The following is an 11891-nucleotide window of genomic DNA, read 5'->3' as shown; positions in this document are numbered from 1 at the left end:
AGCTTTTCACACTATCTCAAGGAAAAACTCAGATACTGACTGCCATACTTTACAACTTCCATTATCAAAGCTCATTAATTAAACCATTGTATTTGTCCACTGTCTCCTAGTACCTCCAGGCAATGTATACTGGTGCCCATGCCTCTCCTTTGGTGGCGCCAGTTTTCCATAACAGAGACAGTGTCTAACCCAGAGGTCACATATCTCTGTCTCCTAAAGGTTAACCCAGTTCACATCTGTCGTTTATCAGGGATGGCCAGGACACTACTCTCAATTTGCAGGGAACAACTCTGGCCTTGTAAATAAAGCATCCAGTTGTAAAATGGAATGACCTAAGCTAATGGATGCTTCCCAAGCATCTGAGATAATAACTCACTGTGTTCCTTGATCTGCTGAGAAAGCTGCTGAGAGTCTGTTTTCATTCTCCTAGACTTATAAATTTATATTTCTTTATTTTTACATTTTTATTTCTGGATTCTAAATTTTTATTTTTTTTTATTCTTGGACTCTTCAGAGGCCAGCCTGGGAGAGCTCTCTCAAACAATACAGAGTCTAGGGAGCCTGACTGATCCTTTTTAGATCTTGTCTGGGTGAGGAGTTGCTTTCTTAGTCCTGATTCAGGTTATGTACCAAGGACCTCCTTTGAATTCTACTTTAGGATTTAGTCCTGCTATAAAATGAAATTCAAAAAGATGTAATAGACCCTAAGACAAAGATTTGTTACGTGCTGTAAAATATAACCAATGATACCCCAAATGATCTGCACATAGGAATCACATGGAATCATTAAAAACAAAACAAAACAAAATCCGGAGGGTGAAGCTGTGCCCAGGACAAGCTGAACATCTTTGAGAACAGCTCTAGGAATTAGGATTATTTAAGGTGTGTCACTGTGCACCCCGGTTTGTGAAGCCCCTAATCCAGGTGATACCATCAGAGCAATCCTGTACCCCAGGGTGCTGCTGATGGACAGGTGGGAACACTTAGGACAGAGAGGGGGGGGGGGGGCAAGTTGCAGTTCCTCAAGGGAAGAGCTCTGAAGTTTAACTGTGTTCAGGTCTGGTTAGCAGAGTCCTGGCCTGAACTATCTATTCCCATAGCTGCTGTACCTGGCTGGCGAAGCCCCTCACCTGAAATTCTGTCTTTGATGGTGGGCCAGCTGTGGGAGTGTTTGTTACACCCAATGCTGACAGTCTTTCCTGAAGTTTGCTCATGGTTCCTTACAGGTTAGTATGATATTCTGAAGAGGAATCTTGTTTTCCACAAATGTTTGATTTGTTGAAAATCCTTTGATTCTTGCTTACTTAGTTCACCAAACACCATGTTGCCCAATGCAGAGATTATAGGAAAGGGTCTCCTATAGGAGTTTGTTGAAATCTAACAGTATTTAAACGTACTGGAGTTGATAGCATTCTGTAGTGACTCACACCTGTAAACTTGGAAGGGTGAGCAAGAGGTTTTGGGCTCAAGGCTTCCCAGTTCCAAGTTAACATGGCCAGTATAATGGGATCATTTCTCAAAAACAAACAAAAACATCCTAGAGTTTAGAAGTCTCACAAAGGTGGAGTGTTTTAAAACCATCAAGTGTGTTTCTCATACTCGATGGTAAAAACTGTACCATAGCTTAAGTATGTAAGGGCCCAGCAGAGACTGAGAAGTGATATCAGTGGGGCCTTCATGTCTTCCCTCAGAGCTTTCTGTGACCTCATTCCATACTTTTCTTCTGCCAGGCCATAGTGTCAAGGACTGGCCTTGAAAAAAATCACCTCTTGCCAGGATAGGGGCATGGGAATTGAAGAAATATAAGTAAAGAATATGATGACACATAAAAATAATAAGACATAAAACATATGATATAATACCAGGAGGGTATGCCAGTGATTACTGAACCATCCATGTTTATTTTTCCACAACTTTTATACCCGACATAAATGGGGGGGGCACAAGAAAAGACTTTATTAACATGATACAAAGGTTAACACACACAGTCAATCCCTTCATCACTCTGAGACATCAAATCATTAGTATTCTGTTGTCTAGTAAGCAAAACTGCTCTAGGTCGTGAATTCTGAAGACCGCCCTTCCCTAGGTGACCTCATAGTTACAAAATGTAACACAAAGGGGCGCCTGTTTGTTGGGGTTTTCTGTTCTGCCTGGTTCCCACAGCTGTTTAGCCCCAAAGGAAATCACACAGAGATCTCTATAAGTTATAAAGCTGATTAGCCCATTAACTCAGGCTACTTATTAGCTCTTGTAGCTTATATTAACCCATTATTCTGATCTACGTTTGCCATATGGCTCAGTACCTTTTTCAGTGGTACAGATCACATTTTACTGCTTCGGTGATCTGGGCAGGAGTGGGAGGAATCAGCTTCCTCCCTCACAGAATTCTCGTGTTCTCATTGTATCACCTCTACTTCCTGTCTGGTTTTCCCACCTATAATTCCTGCCTGACCAATCAGCGTTTATTTAAAACATGATTGACAGAATACAGACAATTCTCCCGCACCAACAAAAGAAGGAGCAGAAGTACATCTGTATCCTGACCACCTGTCAGGATGACTTCAGGCTATCTTAATTTCAAAAGAACCAAGCAGTCACATCCTGAGTTGGGACTGGCAACCATGCTTGTCAATCTCCAAACTCTCTGACCATCAGACAAGGTGGACACGGGCCTGCAGTTTTTGGCCTCCACACTATAGGTAGCTTGAGTCAAAACCAGATAGGGAGCTCTGAGAAATCTTTGAAAGAGTTCTCTAAAAGTGTGTTAAATGAACACTGTAGCTTTCTTTCTAGATAGAACAATGGACTCTGCAAAGTGTCAAAACCTATCTTCATCACCCAGCTTAGAGCAACAATGATTACTCTAAGCATTCACATTCTAAAGTACAGTGTTCTCAGGAATAAGTTCTTTGGAAATAAGCAAGGAGAAAAAATAATGGGTGGACCCTTAAGTAAAGCTTCTCAACACCCAAATAATTACAACACTCTGGGGGAAAGAATTAAGACTATCACATGTTTCACTTACTTAATTCATAAAAGGCATACATTAAAATGTAAGCATAACTACGAAAAGGATAAAACCTTCAAATTTATAACTTAGTGAGAGTATTTTATTTTAAATGCTGGCCCTGGTTTGCTATATTCTTGTTGCATTATGTGTGTACCATTTTACCGGCACAGCTTCAGAAAGCAGAAACGATATCAATATTTCACTGATTAGAGAACAAAATAGTTATTTCTAACAAAATCTGTACAGTTAAGAAGGGACTGTTATGACAATCTTAAGACGAGCCTCTTCTCTGACACAAAATAACTTTAATCAGACCAGATTAGACCAAATCAAAGATGCTCCCATTTAATAAATGCAGCACTCCTGGGTGGTCGGGAGCATGGACAGAGAGGGAGAAAACACGCAAAAGGACCACATGATCCTTTTTCCAGCACAAGCCTAAATAGCCTATGGGAGTGGTCCTGACCCTCCCTGGGGAGGAGTCAGCATTTGGTGGGCTTTTCTGGAGGTGGAGTCTGGCCCAAGGCAACTCCCAAGCCAGGGACTGGGGTGATGCATCCAACTTAATATTGCAGTGACCAGATTAGAATGCAAATCCAACTTAATTCTAAAGCTTAGACTTTCATGTGTGTGCGTGCACATTTGTGCTTGTGTATGCATGTGTCCCCTTGTGGGTAGGCAACAGAGGACAACCTTGGGTGTCATCCTCAGGAATATCTGTCTACCTCCTTTGAAACAGGGTCTCGCACTGGAACCTGGGGCTTATTGACTGGGGCAGGCTGGCTGGTCAGCAAACCCCAGGGACCCACCTGTCTCTGTCTCCCTGGTGCTGGGATTACAGATGTGCACATTTTTACAGGGGTCCTGGAGATCCAACTCGGGTCCTCATGCTTGTGCAGCAAGCATCCTACCAGTGAAGCCTCTCCCCAGTCCATTCTACGTAATGAACAATCATCAAACGTCTGTTTCTGCATAGAGCACAGTGAGTTAGGTAGTCAAAGAGGAGTTTTGAAACCCAGGGCGTTCTGGTGTGGACACTAATTCCTTGTTTTTATTCTGCACTCTGAAAGGGAGCCATGTGTCTTCCAACATCTCATTCAGCACTGATTTCAAGATGGCTGGGAACAATTTATAATCCCTATAGAGATCTCATGTCCCCAAATGATACATTTATGTAATTAGGTCAGGAAACATAAAGATACATACAAATATGTATAACTTTGAAGGAATGAGAAAGCATAGCTCTTCCCCAGGTAGAAAAGACTAACTGGGTGTTTTAAACATTTGGGGAATGTTTAAGACTTAGGAAGCATTGATATTTCCTTTCAAGAATTCCTAATCTGTCTTGTGCCCAGATTATGACCCCCAGAGGGAGACCACCAGAGAGGCCCAGAGTGTAATAAGCAAGGTTTATTTAGCATAATTCAAACATGTTTGGAACCCATCTCTGACCCTGCTGCAGTGAGTTAGAGAGGAGTTGTATCTCCTCTGTGGGGTAAACTTTTAAAGGCATAACTACAAAGAGAATCTTTGAAGCTGCTTTTGGCACGGCTGCAAGGTCTTTTGCTCCCTCCCACCCTGCTTCTTTATCACCAGGCTGGGCTGAGCTAAGAGACCTTGTGCTGGGAATCTCCTGGGTGGGAGAGGGGAAGGCCACTATCTTCCTGGGAAAATATTCTGCTAGGAAATTTCTTCTTGTCCCCTTGAGAATAAGGGGTGAGGGTCCTCCAATCTGCTCATGTGATAGCTGCACTGATTCTACCAAACAGGACTAGCGAGTGTGAGTGTGCCAGGCCAAGGATAAGGCCAGAAGGAAGAACAGTGTGAGCAGGTGGTTCAGCTCGCAGACAGGGCCAGGACTGAGAGACAGGCTAGAAGATTTGAGGAGCCCCTGTGTACAAGCTGCTTGTGCGTGTTAGCAGACTGTTGAGCTATTGCAGGGAAGCACTGGCTAATTTGGAAGTTGAGCAGGGATTCTGGGAATGCAGCGACTCCAACAGCACAATAGGTCAGAGGTCAACACCAGGGAACAGAAATGTCTGAATTTCAGATTTTTAAATGATGAATCTGTTAAGGAAGTAAACCTGATATTCTAAAAAAGAAAGAAAGAAAACCTCACATAATTATTATAAACCCTTGGGTTTCCGTTCTTGCTTAGACTAAAGACATTTTGAAGGAGGAGTTCACAGAATTTGACAACTGAACAAAATCTAAACAATCTTAAAGGTGACTCTAAAACTCAAGCATGTGTGTTAGGAATTTTTCCTAATTCGAGCTCTCTGCTGATGCAAAAACCACAATCAAGTCAAATCACAATAAGCTAAATTTAAAAATATTCAGATTTAATTGGATTCCTGTGCTCTCTTGTGGCCCTGAGGGGGAACCAGGGAGCCGCTAACCAACCACCAGGGGGAAGGAAAAGAGACCATGAGGAGACTTTCCAGGGAAGCAGTTTAAATAGACTGAGGGCATGGTCAAGATTTTGGCAGGCTCCTCTTGACCCTCCTCCTCCTGGGGGTCAAGACTTGGCGGGCACAGGGACAGGGACAGAGTCCCGGGATTACAGTAAGGTGAAGAGGCAGCTTTAAAAGGACCCTTATTCCAAAACTGGAAGGCAACGGAGGGAAGAAATCACCAGTTTAACTTTCTGCTGGTTAAGTGTAAAAAGTGGAAATGCACAGCATGAGATTGACGTGTCGGAGACATTGCTGGAGGGAGAGAGACCTGTCTTAAGGGGGTGGCGGGTATCCAGGGAGAGGGCAAACAGAAACTCAGAGGGAAGCCTTGAAGTCACACCTTAGACTCAACAGTACCAGGAATAGGTGCAAAAACGAAAGAGGATATTACAATTTCCTGAAAGACAAGGCTGCCTTACAGTCAGCCAGATTCTGTTGTTCTTGTAGGTGAGGGAGGCCACTGGAATTCAAAGTTGTTGTAAAATTTAAACCACTTAAACAGCTTAGAGCCTGAAGGTCTCAGGCCTCTCCACCTCTCCCCTCTCTCTTCCAGGAAGTCTCCCAGGTCAAAGGTCTCAATGGAGTACTTTGCTGCTTTCTGTCCTACACACACACACACACACACACACACACACACCTGTCAGTTCCTCCCTCCTAGGAACCTTCTCTGTGCCTTCCTAGCGGCCTTCAGTATTCCCTCATGAATCTGAGAGCACCCTACAAAAACAAGACCTTTGGGCTGAGGTTTTCTTTTTTTTTTTTTTTTTGTCACACAGCTGCAAATCTAGGCTGCTCTGCACTGCAAATGAAGTGAGGCATGTTTTCTAGAAGTTAATGAAAACTTATGAGCACACCCGATTCTTATTTACTAAAGAAACATCCCATACATCTGATCATGGATTTCCCCTTGTGCAAGGAATCCCCACCCTCCCGCTGACTTCACACCCTCTCTCTTTCCAGAAAACTAACAGGCAAACAAACAAAAACAACAGCAACAACCATAATATGAAGAAGAGAAAAACACAAGAAACACACACACATACACCCACCCCAAAAAACACAAAATTGGAAACCATAATATACAAGCAAATGATGGTAAGACAACAAAAGAAAAAAAGAAAAGAAAGAAAGCCCAAACCAAAGCAATATGAGACGAAAAAAAAAGTCTACAAAAATACTAGTGGGTTCCTTTAGTGTTGGAAATGTACTGCTTGGCATGGGGCCTACTCTTAATTAATGTATCCAGCGAGACTTCTGTGTAAAAGTAAATTTTTTTCTTTGCAAGTGGATGACAATTGCAGATTGCATCTAGTAACCCTATTTCTTATAGAAGAGGGTTTTTTTTGTAATTACTTTTTAAATTTTCATGCAATATATTTTGGTCATGTTCTTTGCCTTTCCCCAACTCCTCTCAGAACCCTCTACTTGTATCCTCATTTCATAGTCTTTCTCTTTACTAAAAAAGAAAACAAAACTGTGTGTGTGTGTGCGTGTGCATGTGTGTGTGCATGTGTGTGTGTATGCAAAGGACCCATTCACAGGAGTTCCATATCAGATATCTTGCATATCAGATATTTACATTACAATTTATAACAGTAGCAAAATTGTAGTTATGAAGAAGCAACAGAAATAATTTTATGGTTGGAGCATCACCACAATATGAGGAACTGTATTTAAGAAGTCATAGCATTAGGAAGGTTGAGAGCCATTGATTTAGCAGAATAATTATAGTAGGTCTTCCCCTCTGGCCCATGACCTGCCTGATCTCTGGTTCTTGGCTTCATTCTCCGACATTTGTGCTACTATTGGCCCAGTAGGCAGGTTGCTGTTGTAGCTCAAAGGGGGTTCATAGTTGGATGGGATCAGTGATTGTGTTTTCTTCTACAGCAGTGTGTATAGTACCTTTCAACACTATGAATACTAATCAGTAGAGGTGATGCTCAATGTCTCCATGAATGTGGTATCTTCAGGAGTCGGGTCCTAATCTCAGGTTGTGGAGGGTAACCTAACAGCATCAGTAATGACCTGTGAATTTGAAGGACTCTATAGGACTCCTTTGTCTAACAACTCAAAAGATGTAAACCCGGTCCTGGTAGTGGGGGTTTTATTAGGTATCATAGGATGTCCAGGTGAAGCATTGTCTCTCCCATCATATGGTAACTTCATTAAAATTATGTGTGTGTGTGTGTGTGTATGTGTGTGTGTATCAGACACACACACACATATATATATGGAACTGTTGAGAAATATTATTTTAAGGTGTGTTGCTTTTGTTTATGCTGCATTTGTTTAACTCTGTGAAGCTGTGATTCTTTGCTTGTGTAAAACTCCTGATGTCTAATAAAGAGCTGGATGACCAATAGCAAGGCAGGAGCAAGGATAGGTGGGGCCGGCAGGCAGAGAAAGTAAATAGAAGTTGAAAGCAAGTGGGGGGAATCAAGAGAACAAGGAGGGCGGGGCTTAGCCACCCAACCACAGAGTTAGAAGTGAGTAAGATATATAGTCATAAGTAAAGGAAAAAGGCCAGAGGCAGAAGGTAGTTGGGATCATATAAGTTAGAAAAGCTGGCAAAAACAAGCCAAGCTAAGTCCAGGCATTCTTAACTAAGAATAAACTTCCATGGGTGATTTATTTGGGAGCTGGGTGGTGGACCCCTTAAAAAGCCAAAAGAGTAATCATTGCACAACGGGAACTTCTACAGTAGTATGTTTCCATCTGGCTTTTCAAAAGGCCTTTAGTGTGAATTGTCCCTCCTCATATTCCCTCCTTTACTTACACACACACACACACACACACACACACACACACACACACACACCATTTACTCCTCCTATCCTGATTTTCTGTTTATCCCTTTAAAACACTATTTCCCCTTCCTTGGAAAACCCCTTCTTCCTTCCTGGTCCCTTATTAGCTACCTAACCCCTGTGGATATTCTACATGAAACACATTGCTAACACCAACATGCACATTTAAGAGAAATACAGTGTTTGTCTTTCTGGGTCTGGGTTACCTCACTTGGGTATTGTTTCTAACTCCATCCATTTTTCTGCGAATTTCATAATTACATTTTCCTTAACAGCTGACTAATATATCATTACATAAATAATATGCCATTTCAATATTCAAATTCATCACCTAATAGACATCTAGGCTGCTTTTAGTTAGTTTTATTTGCCAAGAATTCACTAATTACGGTGTGAGCATGCTCCAGAAGTTTGGGGCTTGATTATTTTTCACTAGGTTCAGGTTCAGCACTGTTGGGTTAGTGGAGCCAATAAGATGTAACATGTCCACCTGGCAGAACCACTTCAGCCTGCTTCTGGTATGCTTGGGGAGAGAGTCTCCAGGCAAGTGGGAGTGTAATGTTGACCTCGCATGAGCAAATGTTTCTTCAATGGGGCCTGGTTTTATGAGACTCCAGTGGATTGTCACTGCCAAAGCAGAGAAAGAGAAAGGGCAAGAAATTTCTAGCCTGTGGGGGGAGGGAAGTGTGTGTTTGTGATAGAGAGAGGGGGGATGAGTGTGTGTGTGAAAGAGTAGGGAGTAAGTATGTGTGTGCGTGCATGTGTGCGCACACACACACACACACCCATGATAAAAGGCAATGCAGCACAGGGCAGAGTTCTGGGATTCAGAAACACACGGGCTCTAACACTGACACTGCCTTTGCCTTCTGTGTGGCCCACTGTCAGCCACTCTGGGAAACAAACTGGGTATAACATGGTACCCATCTCACAGTATTGTGAGGAACAAAAGAAAGAAGAGGCGTCAAGCACCTGGTTCTTTGCTTCGCTTACAGTAAATGCTCAGTAATTCATTGGCAGTCATCAATGGCAGTGTCTGACATGAACTAACATTTCAGATACCAAGTGGGACCTGCCCATGGTCCCATGATCTGTCAAGACATAGACCGAATAAACCTGTTAAAACTGTCAGATTTTCCAAGGGAGACAAATGGTGCCGATGTCATCCAGTTGTCCTCATTCTTTCTCCACCGCAGTAGGATTTATTCTCTGGCAAAGATTATTATTTAGGTCATTTGTGCAAATATTCAAAACTGTTGAATCGCTGGGCTCTTTCTCGATGCCCCAGTCAGCCCAACTGTAGTGTATTTGCCCGAATTTCTGCTCTTGCAATCCAAGAAGCAGATCTCCGTGCTGTCCCAAGAGGACAGGGTGAAGAGAGAAGAGAGAAACACTGGTAAGGGCGCCATGTGCCCTTCTAGTTTGGGACCTTGCCTGGCTTAGCCATCACAGCGCTGCTGTCATTGTAAACAGATTTTACATTTGCTGTCTCATTCTGTCAGGAAGGGCAACCAAAACCAGTTTCCGCTGCTTCCTAACTTAGCACCTCAGCTTTGGTAACGCTGACCCTGTATTGCGGTTTGGGTGTTGTTCACATGCCCCTCCTGGACTCGGGTTTCCTGTGTTAGGCTTGGTTCCCAGGAGACGATATCTGGAGGTGCTGTGGAGCCTTGCTGGGCTTAGGCCAGGAATGGTGGCTCCTCTGTAAGCACCGCCCTCATCTCCTGACTCTTATGCTTCTCTTGCAGGACTGTTCTAAAGGAACAGGTGTGGCCCCACACAGCTCCTGGTGGGAGATGCAATCATTTCCATTTGTCCTTAGGATATATAAAATGTCTTATTTTACATCTGATTAATTCTATCTGTTGGTAGGGGGAATTATCTTTTCTTCCTGTGTCATCTATTTTCTGAGTTCCTTTGGGTCTGCAGTTGCTAGCTTGGCCCTTTGTTTTCAAGGGGAAACCTTCCCCAGGTGTCTTACACCCCATGACTTGGCTGTCTATGAAGGAATGACTATCCAGAAGGCTGGTGGGAAGTGCTGACTTTGTGGTTAAGACTGGCTTCCTAATGAGCCGAAGTGCAGGGCTGTTAGGGCTGGAAATTTGACTGTGTATATAACCATCTAAAAGCATTTTCACTCAGACTCACTTCTCTAGAAACAGAATTCCCAAAGTCCTGTCTAAGTGAGCATAGAAGTAAGTATATGACAGCCATTCTGGGTCCTAAGCCAAGACGATCAAGACCTCGGCATTCAACATCCACCACTTCTATTTCTTTCACCCTCCGTTTTCCAGTTTCAGGGTTTCTGAGTCTTTTTCCCCTTTCAAGCTCCCTACCCCGTTGAGACAGGAAGTCACTCACACACTGCACTGGAGGAGAGTCCTTCGGATCTGTGCGCTCTGGATACACTTTCAGGTGATCCTAGTTTCAGTTTCTCCCTCGTCCTCTTTGCTGAGGTTCCTAGGACCTTAAAATCCTGCACCATCAGTGGTTGGTTGCAGACTGTAACATTTCAGCTTTCCCTTCTGCCCTAACTCAGTACGCCCTTCAACACCTCGCTGGATGGTGTCTCCTCTCCTATGTTTTTGTGCCTTTAAGACGCCCCTTTACTGCCATTTTGTGAGAGGCATTTTTTCAAGGACCACAAATATGTATAAACAATCATTTAATCATTTTAAGCTAGAAGTGTATGTGTTTATTGTTTAACCATTGCATAGAAGATTCTGGATTTTCACCTTGACTACAGAGTCCTTTATCAGTCAATATTTATTTAGCATCTAACTAGAGATTTTTGACAAAACTTGTTATGTCAATGAAAACTTTTAAAATGAAGTCATAGGTTGTAGAATAGTATTTTAAGATGTGTTACTTTTTTTATGCTATGAAACATTTGTTTTAATGATGCAAAGATGTGTTGCATTGGTTTTTGTTGCATTTGTTTAACTCTGAAACTGTGTTACTTTACCTGTCTAAAACACCTGATTGGTCTACTAAGGAGCTGAACAGCTGACAACTGGGCAGAGAAAGGACAGGCAGGGCTGGCAGGCAGAGAGAATAGGAGGAGAAATCTGGGAGACCAAGGAGCAAGAAAAGGAGAAGGAGAGGAGGACATCAGGGACCAGCCACACAGCTACACAACCAGCAATGGACTAAGACAGAAAAGATACACAGAAATAGAGGAAGGTAAAAGCCCAGCATAATTTAAGAAAAACTGGCTAGAAATAAACCAACCTAAGACCTGACATTCATAAGAAAGAGTAAATCTGAACTGATTGGTGGGCCCCCAAAGAGCCAAAGACCAAAGAGGGAAAAAAAACAGGCATAACTTGGAAAAGAATCTCCTGTCCTTATGATGGAAGTGTACAGAATGCAAAGCAAATGATGACTCAGTCTCCCATTTATACAGCAGGTAGAGGGCTCTTAAAATGCTGCCTTAAAAGCAGGCAGGACACCTCTTCGGAGAGCCAGTTCACTTGAGAAGTATAAAGGAAAATACACAGGAGCTACCTGTTCCTTAATAACTGGAAATGCTAACTCACGTCTAGGCCTTGATGGGGATGGTAATGGCCCTGATAAAATAATTGTTTTCGTTAATTTAGTCACCATTGCTCGTGC

The 11891-nt window shown here is 42.8% G+C and overlaps 1 long non-coding RNA gene across 2 annotated transcripts in view; it reads left to right on the top strand.

Annotated features, from left to right (window-relative positions):
• The window catches only part of LOC146894997 (uncharacterized), a 112326-nt gene that overhangs the window by 1040 nt on the left and 99395 nt on the right, over positions 1-11891 (top strand). The gene's annotated exons all lie outside the window — the stretch shown is intronic.

Source organism: Myodes glareolus, chromosome 5, assembly GCF_982192425.1.
Source record: "Myodes glareolus chromosome 5, mMyoGla1.1, whole genome shotgun sequence".
NCBI classification, from domain to species: Eukaryota; Metazoa; Chordata; class Mammalia; order Rodentia; family Cricetidae; genus Myodes; species Myodes glareolus.
Note: the sequence above shows the minus strand (reverse complement) of the source record. Positions and strands in the feature narration are given on the sequence as shown.